We start from the raw sequence: 14,894 nt of genomic DNA on the forward strand, positions 1-14,894 counted from the left end.
TTTAGTCGTTCAAGGGTTGTGGGCGTTGCTGGCTAGGCCAGCATTTATTGCCTTTGAGAAGGTGGTGGTGAGCTGCTGTCTTTTACCACTGCAGTCCATTTGGGGTAGGTATATCCACAGTGCTGTTAGGAAAGGAGTTCCAGGATTTTGACCCAGCGACAGTGAAGGAACAGCGATTATAGTTCCAAGTCAGGATGGTGTGTGGCTTGGAGGGGAATTTGAAGGTGGTGGTGTTCCCATGCATCTGCTACCCTGGAGGTCGCGGGTTTGGAAGGTGCTGTCTAAGGAGACTTGATGTGTTGCTGCAGTGTATCTTGTAGGCGGTACACATTGTTGCTGCTATGTGTTGGTGGAGGGAGTAAATGTTTGTGTAATCAAGTGGGCTGCTTTGTCCTGGATGGTGTTGAGCATCTTGAATGTTGGAGCTGCACCCATCCAGGCAAGTGGGGCATATTCCATCACACTCCTGACTTGTGCCTTGTAGATGGTGGACAGGCTTTGGGGAGTCAGGAGGTGAGTTACTTGCCGCAGGATTCCTAGCCTCTGACCTGTTCTTGTATCCATGGTGTTTATATTGTTTCTCCAGTTCAGTTTCTGGTCAATGGCAACCCCCAGGATGTTGGTTATGGAGGGATTCAGCGATGGTACTGCCATTGAATGTCATGGGGAGATGGTTAAATTCTTTCTTGTTGGAGATGGTCATTGCCTGGTACTTGTGTGGTGTGCATGTTACTTTCCACTTATCAGCCTAAGCCTGGATATTGTCCAGGTCTTGCTGCATTTCTACACTGACTGTTTCAGTATCTGAGGAGTCGCGAATGGTGCTGAACATTGTGCAATCATCAGCGAACATCCCCACTTCTGTCCTTATGACTGAAGGAAGGTCATTAATGAAGCAGTTGAAGATGGTTGGGCCTAGGACACTACCCTGAGGAACTCCTGTCGTGATGCCCTGGGACTGAGATGATTGGCCTCCAACAACCACAACCATCTTCCTTTGTGCTAGGTATGATTCCAACCAGCGGAGAGTTTTCCCCTGATTCCCATTGACCTCAGTTTTGCTCTGGCTCCTTTATGCCACACTCTGTCAAATGCTGCCTTGATGTCAAGGGCAGTCGCTCTCGCCTCACCTCTAGAGTTCAGCTCTTTTGTCTATGTTTGAACCAAGGCTGTAATGAGGTCAGGAGCTGAGTGGCCCTGGCGGAACCCAAACTGAGCATCACTGAGCAGGTTATTGCTGAGCAAGTGCTGCTTGATAGCACTGTTGATGACACCTTCCATCACTTTCCTAATGATTGAGAGTAGACAGATGGGGGCGGTAATTGACCGGGTTGGATATGTCCTGCTTTTTGTGTGCAGGGCATACTTGGGCAATTTTCCACATTGCCAGGTAGCTGCCAGTGTTGTGGCTGTACTGGAACAGCTTGGTGAGGGGCGTGGCAAGTTCTGGAGCATAAGTCTTCAGTATTGCTGGAATGTTGTCAGGGCCTATAGCGTTTGCAGTATCCAGTGCCTTCAGTCGTTTCTTGATATCATATGGAGTGAATCAAATTGGCTGTAGCCTCTTTTCTTTTGACTCATGAGAATTTGGAGAATCGTCACATTCCTGGTAATTGTATTAAGTTGAGAGCTAAGGAATATACATTTTGATGGGCTCTTCCCCCATCCCTCCCTTTTCTCCCTTATACTCCTGAAGGCGGTAACTCAAATGGGGCATTGTTGCATGGATGGCAGCAGTCTACTGCTATCTTTAATATTTTGAGCTTGGCCAGTTAGTGTGAATGGGTTACTGAAACATGGGGGTACCTCAGTTGAACAAGATTCTACCATGTACACGGCTGCATGGGGATGGGATGGGATGGTCCAGATATACTCATGAGGCAATTATGGCCATTTTTCTTTCTAGCCTAGCAATATTGAAGGTAAAGGGAAAATCATTGGTATTTTTGAGTCCCTCAAAATATTAATAAATATTAATCACAAACTTTTCAAAAGCATTTGTTAATTTTTGCTTCATCCTATCTTTGCTGTGATACCTGAAAATGCAACTTTTTAAAAATGTGTGTAAGTGTTTCAAACATGTTCGAATACAAAAAAATAGATGCAATAAAGTATTTTCCAGAGTACTTTAATAGCAATTTCAAAATCATTGTGTTGTAACATTAATTTTTTTTGTAGGTGAAAGCATTCTTGAGCAATTTACATTTGTAAAATTTGCTGACAAACTAACTGGTGCAAATTGTTTTGACCACTTGACCTATATTGATATTTTAGCTGTAAATACAAAAGATGGCTGTGCACCATTTCTAAATGATTTGAAAATGGATGCAATTAGTCAGTCTAAAAAGTTATGTTTTGGAATATTTTAGCAAAGGTTTCTCTATTCCTGCAAATATTAATGCCGGTGATTTGCAAAATTGGCTCTTTTAGGTTGCATTTTAAAGCATAGCACACATGGAAAATAACCAGAGTTGTTTTTGGGTCTTGTGAATTGTTCAAAGCACATTGAATATAACCCATACTGAATTGGGGCTACAAAGGTGTGGCATAAATATCCACTAAACAGATGCAAGCTCTTTTACTGTCAATCTGTACAAGTAAATGGAGAGTTTATTTTTTTGGCCAGAGCCATGTGTGCTAATTACTGACTGACCCATTTCAAAACTTTGTATGAATTAAGGTCTTTATGAGAGTCCTAAGTACTTCAGTATGGCTAAAAAGCAGGAACAGCTTTGAGCACTGGACCACCTCACTGGATCCTGAAGGAAAACCACAGGTTTTTCCAATTTCAATTTGATTTATACATTACTACTAACACAAGCAAGTTGGGGTAAAATGTATATGAGGAGTGCAAGCATAATTGCAATTTACATTCTAAAAACAAAAAAAAGCCCTGTAGAATTTTTTTTTTTTCATTTAACAAATCATGTAAGATGCATCAATAAATTTGCCATAAAATTTATTACTTAAAATTGAGTTAGATTTGTGTGTAATTGGATCAATACTGTATTGAAGAAATTCGATGTGTATAGGAAGGTGAAGAGCATCAATAAATGTCAATCTTTTTCTGATGTGAATTGGGATAATTTCATTTTATTCACCTGAATTTGCTCAATTCGGTTGACGGGTATCTAATCCTAGTATTTTGAACCACAGGTGTTGTGACAGGTAATGGTCAGTGCCTTCCCAAATAAATAATTTATGCCATTACATGATCTGACCGAACTGGAACTTCCAATATTTGAAGAAATACTCTTTCAAAGCTACAGAGCCCTGATTGTCTCAAATTTGGTGTTAAGTATTGAGAGGCATAGTTATATAGGTTGCTTTACTGTGTGTGGTCCAGACATTGAATATATTCTCTGATACAATACACTTGACAATTGTAAGTGTAACCAACATTTAAATGAAAGCTTTTTCTATTCCAATTTAAGGAGGATTTTTTGTTAAGGTGTAGCCTTGTGAAATTAACATAGCTGGCTGAATTGAAAACAAATTTGACAATTAGAAGCACAAGGGGGGTTATAAATGCAGAAATGTTATCTGGAGTTGTGAAGGGACTTGTTCTGGATTCATTGTTGAAAACATTTATTAATTATTTGAAGGATGGTACTTGTGTTATTACAAAATGTGCTTATGGCATAGTGATCAAGCCAGATGACGAGTATAAGAGCATTTGCTAGTATCCGGAGAGCTGGACCAGTTAATCTGATGGACAAAAAAATGGCAAATATGTTTTTAATGTAGGTAAATTTGCTGTTTTATTCAGACTGGTTTTGCCAGTCCATCAGGAACATGCTTGCTGTCCTAACAAGGAGAGCATATTGAAGCAATCAAAGAAATTGAAACTGTTCAAGCAGAGATTTAAGAAAAAATGCCAACATAAAATAAATGGCAAGAGTGAGATGAGATTTGACAAAAAAAATCCTATATTGTACACCTGTTGCAGGAAGCTTCTTTAAAAAAAAAAAGACCCCCAGCAGACACCAAATACCTGTTCTTCAGAATTACCCAGGTAATACAAAAACTTGAAAGATGAGAAATCAGATGGAGACATCTGCCTGGTATCCTGTGCATTCTGGAATTATGAATGAACGAATGACTAAATTTTGCCATGCTTGGGAACAAATCTAACAGGGGGTCCTTTTTGACCTCCTTGCCTTAATATAGATAATTGTAAAGTAATTTATTTTGAAATGTGAAACTTATGCATGATTAAAGGCTGACCAATAACAGGGAAATGGATTTTGGGGGTGACTATTAACAAAACATTTTCAGTGTACATGAGCCATTATCAGCAAGACTAATTGAATTTTGGGATGCCTTTCAAATGAATGTGACTAACTGAAATGAATTGTTTTAATCTTGTATATTTCACTGTGGCTGTGTTGGAATATGGCTTGCAATCAATATTAAATGTAGGAAAGATTATTGATGCAGAGGCATACAGATACAAATAAGGGTTCAACTGACACTAAAGTAAGTTTAACAGCTCCATTCTCACTTTTGTAAATGCTAACCTGATTTGTGTACACACACTGTTACAAGGAATGTAATACCAGAAGTGAAGTCACTTTCTGTTACCTTTATTCACTCATCTCTGTTTACTAATTAATGGTTCTCTACTCTCTACATCTCTCAATCAGATAGTTGGGATTTTTTGAAAAGCAATTCATTGTGGGTTACTGCTATAAGTTTGGCCTGTCCTAGATACCTTCTTGGGTTCTGTGCCATTAGTTTCCATAGGTGCTCTGAATGTCTTTATCTGAAGGGATTTGACTCACACTGTCCTATATGTACTTGCAGAGTTGTTTAATTTGTAGGGGAAGGAAGTGCAACAAAATTCCACCCCCCCACCCCCCCCCAACCTTATAATTTGAATTTGATGTTCGTGTCTTTTGCCATGTATTTCTTCAGTCTCTCGGATGATGGACCAATCAAACGTTTGGTGCGATGAGGCTTGTTTCATAGATCATAGAATGCTACCGCACAGAAGGAGGCCATTCGGCCCATTGTGCCTGTACTGGCTCGTTGAAAGAGCTTTACAATTAGTCCCATTCTGAGCATCTTCCTCACAGACCTGCAAATTTTTCCCCTTCAAGTATTTACCCAATTCCCTTTTAAAAGTTACTATTGAATCTTCCACCATCCTCATGCCACCTCTGGTTCTTTTTCCAGTTACCTTAAATCTGTGTCTTCTGGCTTCCAACCCTTCTGCCACAGGAACCAATTTCTCCTTATTTACTCCAGCAAACTTTGAATACCTCTATCAAATTTCGCCTTAGCTTTCTCTGTCCAGGCTGAGTAATTGTTCTCCATCCTCCCCCTCCTCCACACACCACCCTCTAATTATTACTGAGGAGGGTTGTCTTTCTTCTTTCAATATACTTCGATATAAATGAATTTGATAAGCCATTTAGCAAAATAAAACATGCATGTACACCGCCCGTTGTGTCCAGTTCCTGCATCCTCTTTAAAATTATCAATTTAAAAATATGAACTAATGAACTGCTTTGTTACCACAGTGAATGGAGCATACCAAACAGTGGTTAAGATCGGATAATTTAGCCCAATCCATGCAACCTATCTTTCCATAATAAAATGAAGTAAAAACAGACCATTCTTCCCTACATCAGTAAATCACCTTACTTGCCTTAAAATGAGATTAATTTCTAATTGAGTCTCTGCAAGTGCTTGCAACTTTATCTTTTTAAGAAAAAACCTGACAATTTGGCATAACAAATGGAAGTCATGAAATCTGACTGATAGCTATGAAGACTGTCACACAATCCATCTGAAACCATGAAGTTCCGACAGTTAATGTGAAAGATTGTCATGTTCTAGATTTGTGCGGAAGCTCATCATGTGTTTTGGAATATAGGTGAAGGAGTGATGACTGTTTTTTAATTGATGAAAGTTTATAGTAAATAGGCAGTTTATTCCCTTGTTTGGTGGTTCCTAGCAAATGAGAGCATGTGAGAACTGCTTGACATCAACTTCCGCAAGTTTTTTTTGTCAAGAATCAAGTCATTTGTAGAACACCTTTGTGAAAATTAGCATAGATATGCCCCAAGAAGTTCATTTCAGTCAGGCGACAGTGTATATTTTGCGATGGTTTACCTTAGAAGAAGTGGTAAATCGTTCCTTTGAGTTGCTGGGGTGAACTGTGTAAAACATCAAATTTATACTGAAACTCTTTTTTCCCCCTATGGAAATACAACAATTATTCTGTGCTACTGTCAGGTTCACTGTCTTGAACCATCAATAATTGAGCTCACTACTGCTGTGGTGTTGTGCCCATCAGCAGCCTGACCAAATTTCCAAAAGTGTTCTGTACAGGGACAGATGTAATCACACCATGAAATCCAGAGTCAGCATGTTGGAGAGAGATTAGTTGGGTTGGTAGGATACTGCAACTGTTGATTTCTTTTTAATGATTTTTTGGAGGGGTGAAAACATTAAAATGTTTTACTTATTCTTGGGGAGGAATCTTTTAAACATACACATTTTAACCAAGTGTATTCAGAACTTGAAAATCTGAATAGTTTTGAAGCTATTTTAATTTTTCAATTCCTATGTAAATTATGTAGTTTTTCAGTTTACTCAGCATTGTATTGAGGGCAATCACACATGATGTTTTGAACATTTTATAAAATATATTTGCTTACATAATGTTGAATTTAAGTAGTTATGATTTTAGCAGAGAAGGTGAGCATTCATTTAATGCTTAGCTATTAATTGGACTGTACAAAGCAGAGCTAGTTAGCTTTGCAGATTCTAGAAGTTAAAGGCACAGCTGCCCAAAGCTTTGGTTGTAATATCCATCAAGAGCGAGATTAAATGATCATCAGTGGAGCAAGGAAAAGGAGATCACAACTGAAAAGGGATTAACTCAGAGGGATGGAGGATGGAAAAATGTATCTGAACCAGAGCTCAAAATTGCTGTCACCTTAGCTGAACTAATAAACCTTTTAAGCTTCTGGCCATTCTTTAACTCTCAGGCAAATATCCTTAATTGGATTATTTACGTTGTATACTGCTAATCTAAACAAAAGTCAAGTATGCTGCTCCTGTACAGTCACATTAAGTGTAAAAGATATATATTTAAATGTCAAAATGCAGTTGATTTGATATTTGTACATTTGGATCTGTGCAAGGTACCTTTACCTCAAGGTCAGAATGTCTTTCCTCACTATGGACAGTAAAGGGCCTCCGCTTTCAAAATTTCTCTTCACTGAAAATTATGTGTAAGCATCTATTCACTGACCTTTGTGTAATGCAGTGTCTCATTTGTCTCTTTAGGCCCATCAGCCATGTGAACACTAGAAGCAGTGGAGAATAATTCCACCTATATTGTGAGTATTAACTTTTTTAAATTGTATGCTATTATGGCTGGAATTTTTCCTTATTTAGGATAAGATTTTGAATAATAGTGCTAGTTTCCTCTGTCTAGGGGAAGATATCTTGGTGGTATTTATGATTTAGTTCTGTACACAGACCAACCCAGAATTAGCCAAGGATCTTAATTTGCACACCCATCATTAGTCTCGACTATCAACTGTTTTGTTCTATGAAGCATTTTGCTTCACACATGCAAGTATTGATCTCTATTGAGTTTTCAATGAACATCACTGAAATCTCTTCACAAAGAATTAAGATTTGCTGTATGGCTCATCAAATTTATTTATTTAGGAGAAGATATGATGAAATGAGAAAGAAGGACTTCCCAGCTACTATTTTAGGATGTGAGTGGAGGAGAAGAGGAGAGAGAATAACTATTCAGTTTGGACTCTATTACATCTATTTCATTACGGTCACAAATCCAATATTTAAAGTGAGGCAAGCTGTTTAGCAATGAATGTATGCGATTTTAAGTGTAATGGAAAGATTCATGTAGTCTGTGAACATGAACAGAGGCTTAATTTTTCCTGTTTCTGATAATGGCTTTTCCTCTAAGGCCTTATTAATTCAGAATTTTACATAATTATAATTGCTTGTTTGACCCTCCTTAATGCCATATCCATACCCAGAATTGTGCAATAAGTTTCTGACATGCAAACTCACATGATTGACTGAGACCTCCCTGACTGTTAACTGTTTTTACTATTTAAGCAGATTGTAGACCTGAGCAGAAAGGAAATTCTTGCAGTACCGTGGGTAGGGTTAGGTCATCTTAAATTGTTTAATATTAGTAAGTGGCTGACCTGCTCTTCCTGCATTTTAAATTAACATGCAGTCTAGTTAAAGGAAAAGGAATTTAGCCAAATAAGTACTATTATGTGGTAGAAAAGTAATGCATTGTGTAATTCACTCATCTGCTACTTGTAATGTCTTACACAAGAAACAATTATGGTTACTTGAAATGTTAAGTACATTTTTAAAAATTGCTTGTACGAATCTTTCTTCTTTGATGCAATTCTTAGTTTTAAATGTAACTTTTTGTTCAATGGGCAGGAAAAATAAATGGTAAAGTATGTCATAGTAATTTCCCTCTTAAATCTTGAATTGTAGCCATTTAGGTATATAGCTCTTTTTAATAAATCATTTTCAAACCAGTAACTGATTTTTAAAATTGGGTACGGTAACAATTTTTTTTAGAAGGCCCAATGCCAAGTCAGATTTTGAGTCTTTCTTGCTCCACTCTATGTCGGGGTGGGGGAGACATGTCTGTGTCTCTCTTCAGCCGCTCTCTGTGCACTCTGTCTCACTCTCTTTCTTCCACTCTCTGGTTGGGGGGTGGGGGACTCTCCCTTTCCCTTGGGGGTGCTCGCTTGCTCTTGCGTGATCTTGGGTGCCCTATCTCTCTCGTTATCACACCTCTTTCTGTTCTCCTGCACCCCCTACCATTTCTCTCTCACCCTGTTTGGGCATCTAGCCCAATTACTTCCACCCGTGAGTGGGGTCCACTTTCACCCATGTGGAGTGCAACATCTCACTTAGTTTACCAACCTTCAGTGCAACATGCTTTTCAGGAGAAGCGGGAACTCCCAAAATGAGGAGCCTCTATCAATTTGAAATTTACCCTTTTGAGGGTGGGTGGAGGGGAGGCTTTGCTTCTTAACAGGCATGCCAGAAAATCCTAGAAATGGTAGAGACCTGGTATAAATAGTGCCCTGCGATATTACTGGCAGATTCTTCCAGTCTTCCACCAGAAGGCAGGAGACTGGTGGAACACCCAAGGATTTTAAGGGCCATTATCTTTAGTGCCTCAGACTGGGAGCAGGGGAAGATGAAAGCGCCCCTGCTACTCTAGCTTCAGAAAAATTACTACAGTACACCGATTATAAGTTCTTTTTCACTTCCCGCACTAGCTCTTATCAAAACCCCATATGTCAAATGAGAAATATGAATTTCATCGGTTAGAAACTTGCATTAGACTTTTAATGGAGTTTAAACAGGAAGGATTTAACTTTATTCACCTTATCACTCTAAACTGTTAAAAATTACTAAAATACGCAATGCATCCACGCTCACCTTCATACGAGAAACACACACAAACACACACAAATAGATACAGGGGGAAAAATAGAGTTGGGAGGTTGAAGTAAGGTCCATAATAAATGAAATTCAAATACTGAGTTGCAATGTCCTTAGTTGAAGTTCAAGTCTTGACTTCCTCGTTGGGCCATGCACAATTCAGGTTTGCTTCTCTGGTTCCAGAAGACCGAAGAGAGGCTTTATCTGTCCTCTTGGTTGTTGCCTGTGCTGGTCTGTAGATTTGAGGTTTAGCTGCAGCCAAGGCTCCTCTGGGACTTTAGGACGGAGAGAGAGAGGTGCTTCTTGGAGTTCAGTTACTGTCTTTTCCTTCTTTCTGAGGCACAATTCACAAATTCAGGCAGATATGTTATGTGACCACCTCTGTCTGAAAACAGAAGTTTCTGGAAAGTTGTTTGAAATTCAAAGTTCTTTTCTCAAGCTGTGCAAACATACTTGGTTGGGGGGGCGGGGTTTGACTCTTTCAAAGTCAATGGGTGTCGAGGCTTTTGACAACCACTATTGACAAAAAACATTCTAGGTAACTGAATCAGAGCATACCCATATTGTTCTAGCTAGACTGGGTAATTACCTCTGACTCTCAGCCGGTCTTTGGCTTCTCGTATACAGATTGTGCGTGGCCATTTTTAGCTATTCTGTTCGGCCTTTTAAGTTATTTTTAATGTCCAGTAAAAAGTCTCAGACAATGTTCCATACGACGAAATTAATATTTTCCATTTGGTATGTGGGATTTCCGTCACACCATGGATCGAGTCAGGAAATGCTGAGGACATAAAAACAGGAAGTGCTGAAAATACTTGGGTCTGGCAGCATCTGTGGAGAGAGAAGCAGTGTTGACGTTTCAGGTCAGTGACCTTTCATCAGAACTGAAATGCTGGGGACCCTCTCCTGCAACGGCTCGTTCTCCCTGACCTCTTTTGGTCTCTCTCAAACTACTGGGGAAGCTACCACCTTTGCCCCTGCCAGATCATTACTCAGGTACAAGTCAACCCCATCCACTGGTAGGCTCGGGACAATCCCCACGGTTACCGGTCCTGAAACTAGGTTGCACTCCAGGTGCACCCAATCTAAGGGTAAGGCATACACCGCCCTCTGAACATACTTTGTAATCTATTTGTGAATGTGTAGATTTATTACATTATTTTTAAATGCGTGTTAGAGTTAAGTATAATAAACTTAGCTCTTTCTTGTTCAAAGTCATGGAAGCCTGTCCAATTGGTTCTTTCACGATCACAGTAAAGGTAAAACACTCAGAGTTGGTAAGCAGTACCACTGTTTAAAAGGAATAAACCCTATTGAGGTTAAATAAGAGGAAGGGCAAGACTTCAATACAGGTTTTCTTGTGTTTCATTGCTAGAATACTAACGCGTCCACACTCGAGGCCAGTATATTCCCAAGCCATGGTGAAGTAACTTGGGATAGGTTAAAGACCCTATCTATTGAAGAGTTGAGGAATATAGCTGGGCAGTTAGGGATTACTTTCCTTGCAAAAGCTAAAGTCCAAGATCCTAAGACTTGTGGTCAACCATTTTTCACTTTAACCTGAAGATTCAGAAACAGATAGGGTAATGTTAGCAAAAATACAATTAGAACTGAGGAGACTCGAATTAGAATTCCAGAGAGAGAAAGTGTCAAGAAGGGGAAGAGAAAGGGAAAAAGAGAGAGCTTTCCAGGAGGAGGAAAGAGAGCTAAAGCAGCTTGAATTGACCCAGTACACTCCGTGAAGGCGTGGATAGTGAGGAAGCTACTCCTAGCTCAGGGCCTCATGCTCTTAAAAGTTCTCCGAGTTGATTTCAAAGTTCAATGAGGGGAATGTGGAAGCATTTTTCTTCACTTTTAAAAAGTTTGCGGGACAGCTGAAATGGCCGGCTGAGAGTTGGAGACTGTTGTTACAAAGCAATCTAACAGGAAAAGCCCATGAGGTTTATTTTCTGTTGCCAGACGGAGGTTCATCAGATTGAGATGACCAAAAATGCTATCCTGGGGGCATATGAGCTAGTACCGGAAGCGTACCGCCAGAAATTCCGACCTCTCCACAAGCAACCTGACCAAACTTACCTAGAGTTTAAAAGCGTTAAGCAACTTGCTTTTGACCAGTAGATAAGGTCACTTAAGGTACAGCCCACATATGGGCTCAGACAGGTGATCCTTCTTGAGGAATTTAAAAATTCACTTCCCCTTTCTATTAAAACACACGTAGAGGAACAAAAGATTCAAAGAGTCAGGCAGGCTGCAGTTTTGGCTGATGAATTTACCCTTGCACACAAGACCTTACCCCAAGGGAAACCCATCCTTAGTCACCCCCACATCCCCGAAAAGGATAAAAGGTGGGAGGGTATAGGAGCCCAGGGCGCGAATGGAAAACTGGACACACGGGGCCCTGCTCAAGCCAAAAAGGACATTGCTGAGAGCAGGAGTGAGACTGAGACCTGTGTTTTTCCACTGTAACAAGGCAGGTAGCCTTCGAGCTGACTGTTGGAAACTACGGGGAAAATCTGTAAGATTAATCAGGGCACACCAGACCAGTGCAGGAGAAGGGACCCTGATGAAAAGCACAGCAGAACAGGCTGTGGCTTTAACTGCTTTAGTAAGACCCAGTAAACATACTGCTGTGAGTATGGGAAAATCTAGCAAAATCCCTGAAGGTTACCAGGATTTTGTATCCAAAGGAAAAGTGACACCATACCCCTCGAGTGAGGCAAGAAAGCCCATAGTCATACTCGGGGATACAGGGGCCACCAAATCCCTTCTGTGAAAAGCATGACCTTTCCCCTAGAGAGTGCTGTGAACGCTAGGTTGTTAGTGAATGGTATTGGGTGCACCTGGAGTGTGACCTAATTTCAGGACTGGTAACTGTGGGGATTATCCCTAGTCTACTGGTAGATGGGGTTGACTTGCTCCTGGGTAATGATCTGGTAGGGGCAAAGGTAGTAGCTTCCCCGTTAGTTTGAGAGAGACCAAAAGAGGTCAGGGAGACCGAGCCATTGCAGGAGAGGGTCCCCATTCACTATCATCCTAGCATTCACACCAGAGAAGGGTGAAAGGGGAGCCTGAGACCCCTTCCTCACCTGGTCGTAACAATGGCCAAACAAGCTCCATCAGAGGAGGCTGAATTAGCACTGAAAACAGATGGCCCTATGTCTGGTTATCTGAAACCTTTTTTGGGAAGTTAGAGACTCAAGGATGGGTTAGATAGATCTTCCCTAGATGAGGGTCAGCAAGCCGACCCAGTATTAAAGAAGTTAGCACAAACTGCCCAAACCAAACCTGAAGCAGAGGAAGTCCCTGAGTGCTACTGTTTAAAGAATGAGGTGCTGATGAGGAAGTAGAGACCCCCTCACCGACCTGTGGATGAAGAGTGGACAGTGGTTCACCAGATAGTGGTGCCACCGAAGTACCGTAAAGAAATACTAAGAATGGCCCACAACCTCGCAGTGGCTGGACATGTGATGTACGAGAAACCAAAGCCCACAAGATAGTAATTTGACTGGCCAAAACTTCACAAAGATGTGGTGCAGTTCTGTAAAACTTGCCAGATTGTGGGGAAGCCCCAACCTGAAATAAAACCTGCACCCCTGATTCCCATCCCAGCTTTTGGGGAACTCTTCAGCAGAGTCTTCAGCTGGTGGACTGTGTGGGACCCCTGCTGAAAACAAAAGGGGACGACAAGCACAGGTCTGTCAGACAGTTAGGGAGGAAGGGGACGGAAAGGACAGTGAGGACTGATTAGAGGAGGGCTGGGAGAATTCCCAACTGGAACCCCCCACAGTCCTGTTAGCCAATCCTGAAATGTTGGGAAAATTCGACCTCATGCTCTCCTATGTAAATGCAGGCCAAAGAAGAACCCTACCAAGGCTGCGAACAGCAGTTACCGAAACTTGCAGGGACAAGGATAGTTCCTAAAAAGGAAAACCAACGGAGGGCGATGCCTCATCTATTGGAAGTGCTGCAGGGGAGTGCAGTGAAAGTTGGACAGACGCCTGCAAGCACAAATGTCCTGGAGGACATGGGGCAGATTAGCAAAGAGACCCTCCCCACAGTAAAGGGAAACAAAAATGCCCCAAAGTAAACACTTTAGTGGCTCACCAGAAAACTAAAAGTGAGGTCAGTGTGGATCTACCTACTTGAAGAACCCAATGATCAGGGTCCAAACCCAAAGCTAATCAAACCCAACAATTTCAATTCAGAATTCAGCAAGAAAAAGGGCCTAGAGGAAATCACAGACACATCATAGGGGCTAAAAACCAATTTATTAGCCACCACTACTATGGAGAGAAAAATTACCAAGGTACTGGAACCTGAATGATTAAAGTCATATGTGGCAAAAACAGCAGTTGAGGGGTTAAAGCTTGTACATACAGGAAAACTTCCTTTAATAATGGAAATTTGCAGACCCCAGGCTTCACCAACAACCAGATGTTTATTGAGATGCATACCCCAGAGTATTACAAATTGATACTAGGGAAACTTTAACCCCATTTGACAACACATGACCATCCCAGACAAGACTCCAAAAAAATTATTAAATCAGCATAGCTGTTGCAGCCAAAGCCAGCTGCAGAAGTTCTAAGATTAGTGAGTGAATTTGGGGAGTAAGTGAGAATGAATGTGTATTTTCTTTTTTTTCTTTTCCATCCCCTTTAATGTTCCTATAGTCGCATTTCATTCGGCGTGGGACGAAGGTGTCAAGAAAACCCCATATGCCAAATGTGAAATATTAATTTCATCAGTTGGAAACGTACATTGGACTTTTAATGGAAAAAAATCCTACAGTTTAACTTTTTAAAAAAAAAAGAGCAACCAAGATGGCCACTGCAATTTGCATCTGAAATACCAGGAGATTGAACTGGAGACTAAAGTCTAACAAGAAGCCCAGCCAGAACAATGCTTTAGCTAACTGAGTAGATTATGTAGATTATCCTCAGTAGTGGGACAGTTAAGGCTATCTTGAGGCAATCATAAGCGGAGACGTCCCTCCAGGGGATAAACACTGACAACCCCACCTGAAAGGTTTTGGGTTTTAGACTTTGGACCTCATTTTAAATGCAAAGGGGATTGAGAGAACCATGTGACTGTCTGTCCATCTCTGAAAAAACTGAGTTTTGTTGCACTTACAGAAGACAGTAATTGATTGTGCAACAGCTGAGAAGGCTGTGTGCTTCTCCCTCCCTTTCTCCCTCTCCAGAAAACATCAAGTTTGAAAACTGTCTGAGGCTGTGGACCCTACAGACTGCTACAACCAGAGACTGGGGGAAGAGAGCCAACTACATTTCTGCCTTCAAGAAAACCCTAAGCACAGCAGGCCAGCCACAAAGTGCACTTTGACCAACCAAGAGTATAACTCCAGCCTTACAATCATCGAATCATCCAACCTCAAACTGTGTATTTAACTTGTATTT

At 40.8% G+C, this 14,894-nt stretch overlaps 1 protein-coding gene across 9 annotated transcripts in view; it reads left to right on the forward strand.

The window, feature by feature from the left end:
* The window catches only part of ptpdc1a (protein tyrosine phosphatase domain containing 1a), a 179,691-nt gene that overhangs the window by 42,005 nt on the left and 122,792 nt on the right, over positions 1-14,894 (forward strand). For all 9 annotated transcript variants that reach the window (XM_068051770.1, XM_068051771.1, XM_068051776.1 and 6 more), the window contains exon 2: positions 7,303-7,355. The gene's annotated coding sequence lies outside the window, so the exon portion shown is untranslated. The remainder of the gene's footprint in view (positions 1-7,302; positions 7,356-14,894) is intronic.

This window comes from Heterodontus francisci, chromosome 19 (assembly GCF_036365525.1).
Source record: "Heterodontus francisci isolate sHetFra1 chromosome 19, sHetFra1.hap1, whole genome shotgun sequence".
Lineage (NCBI taxonomy): Eukaryota > Metazoa > Chordata > Chondrichthyes > Heterodontiformes > Heterodontidae > Heterodontus > Heterodontus francisci.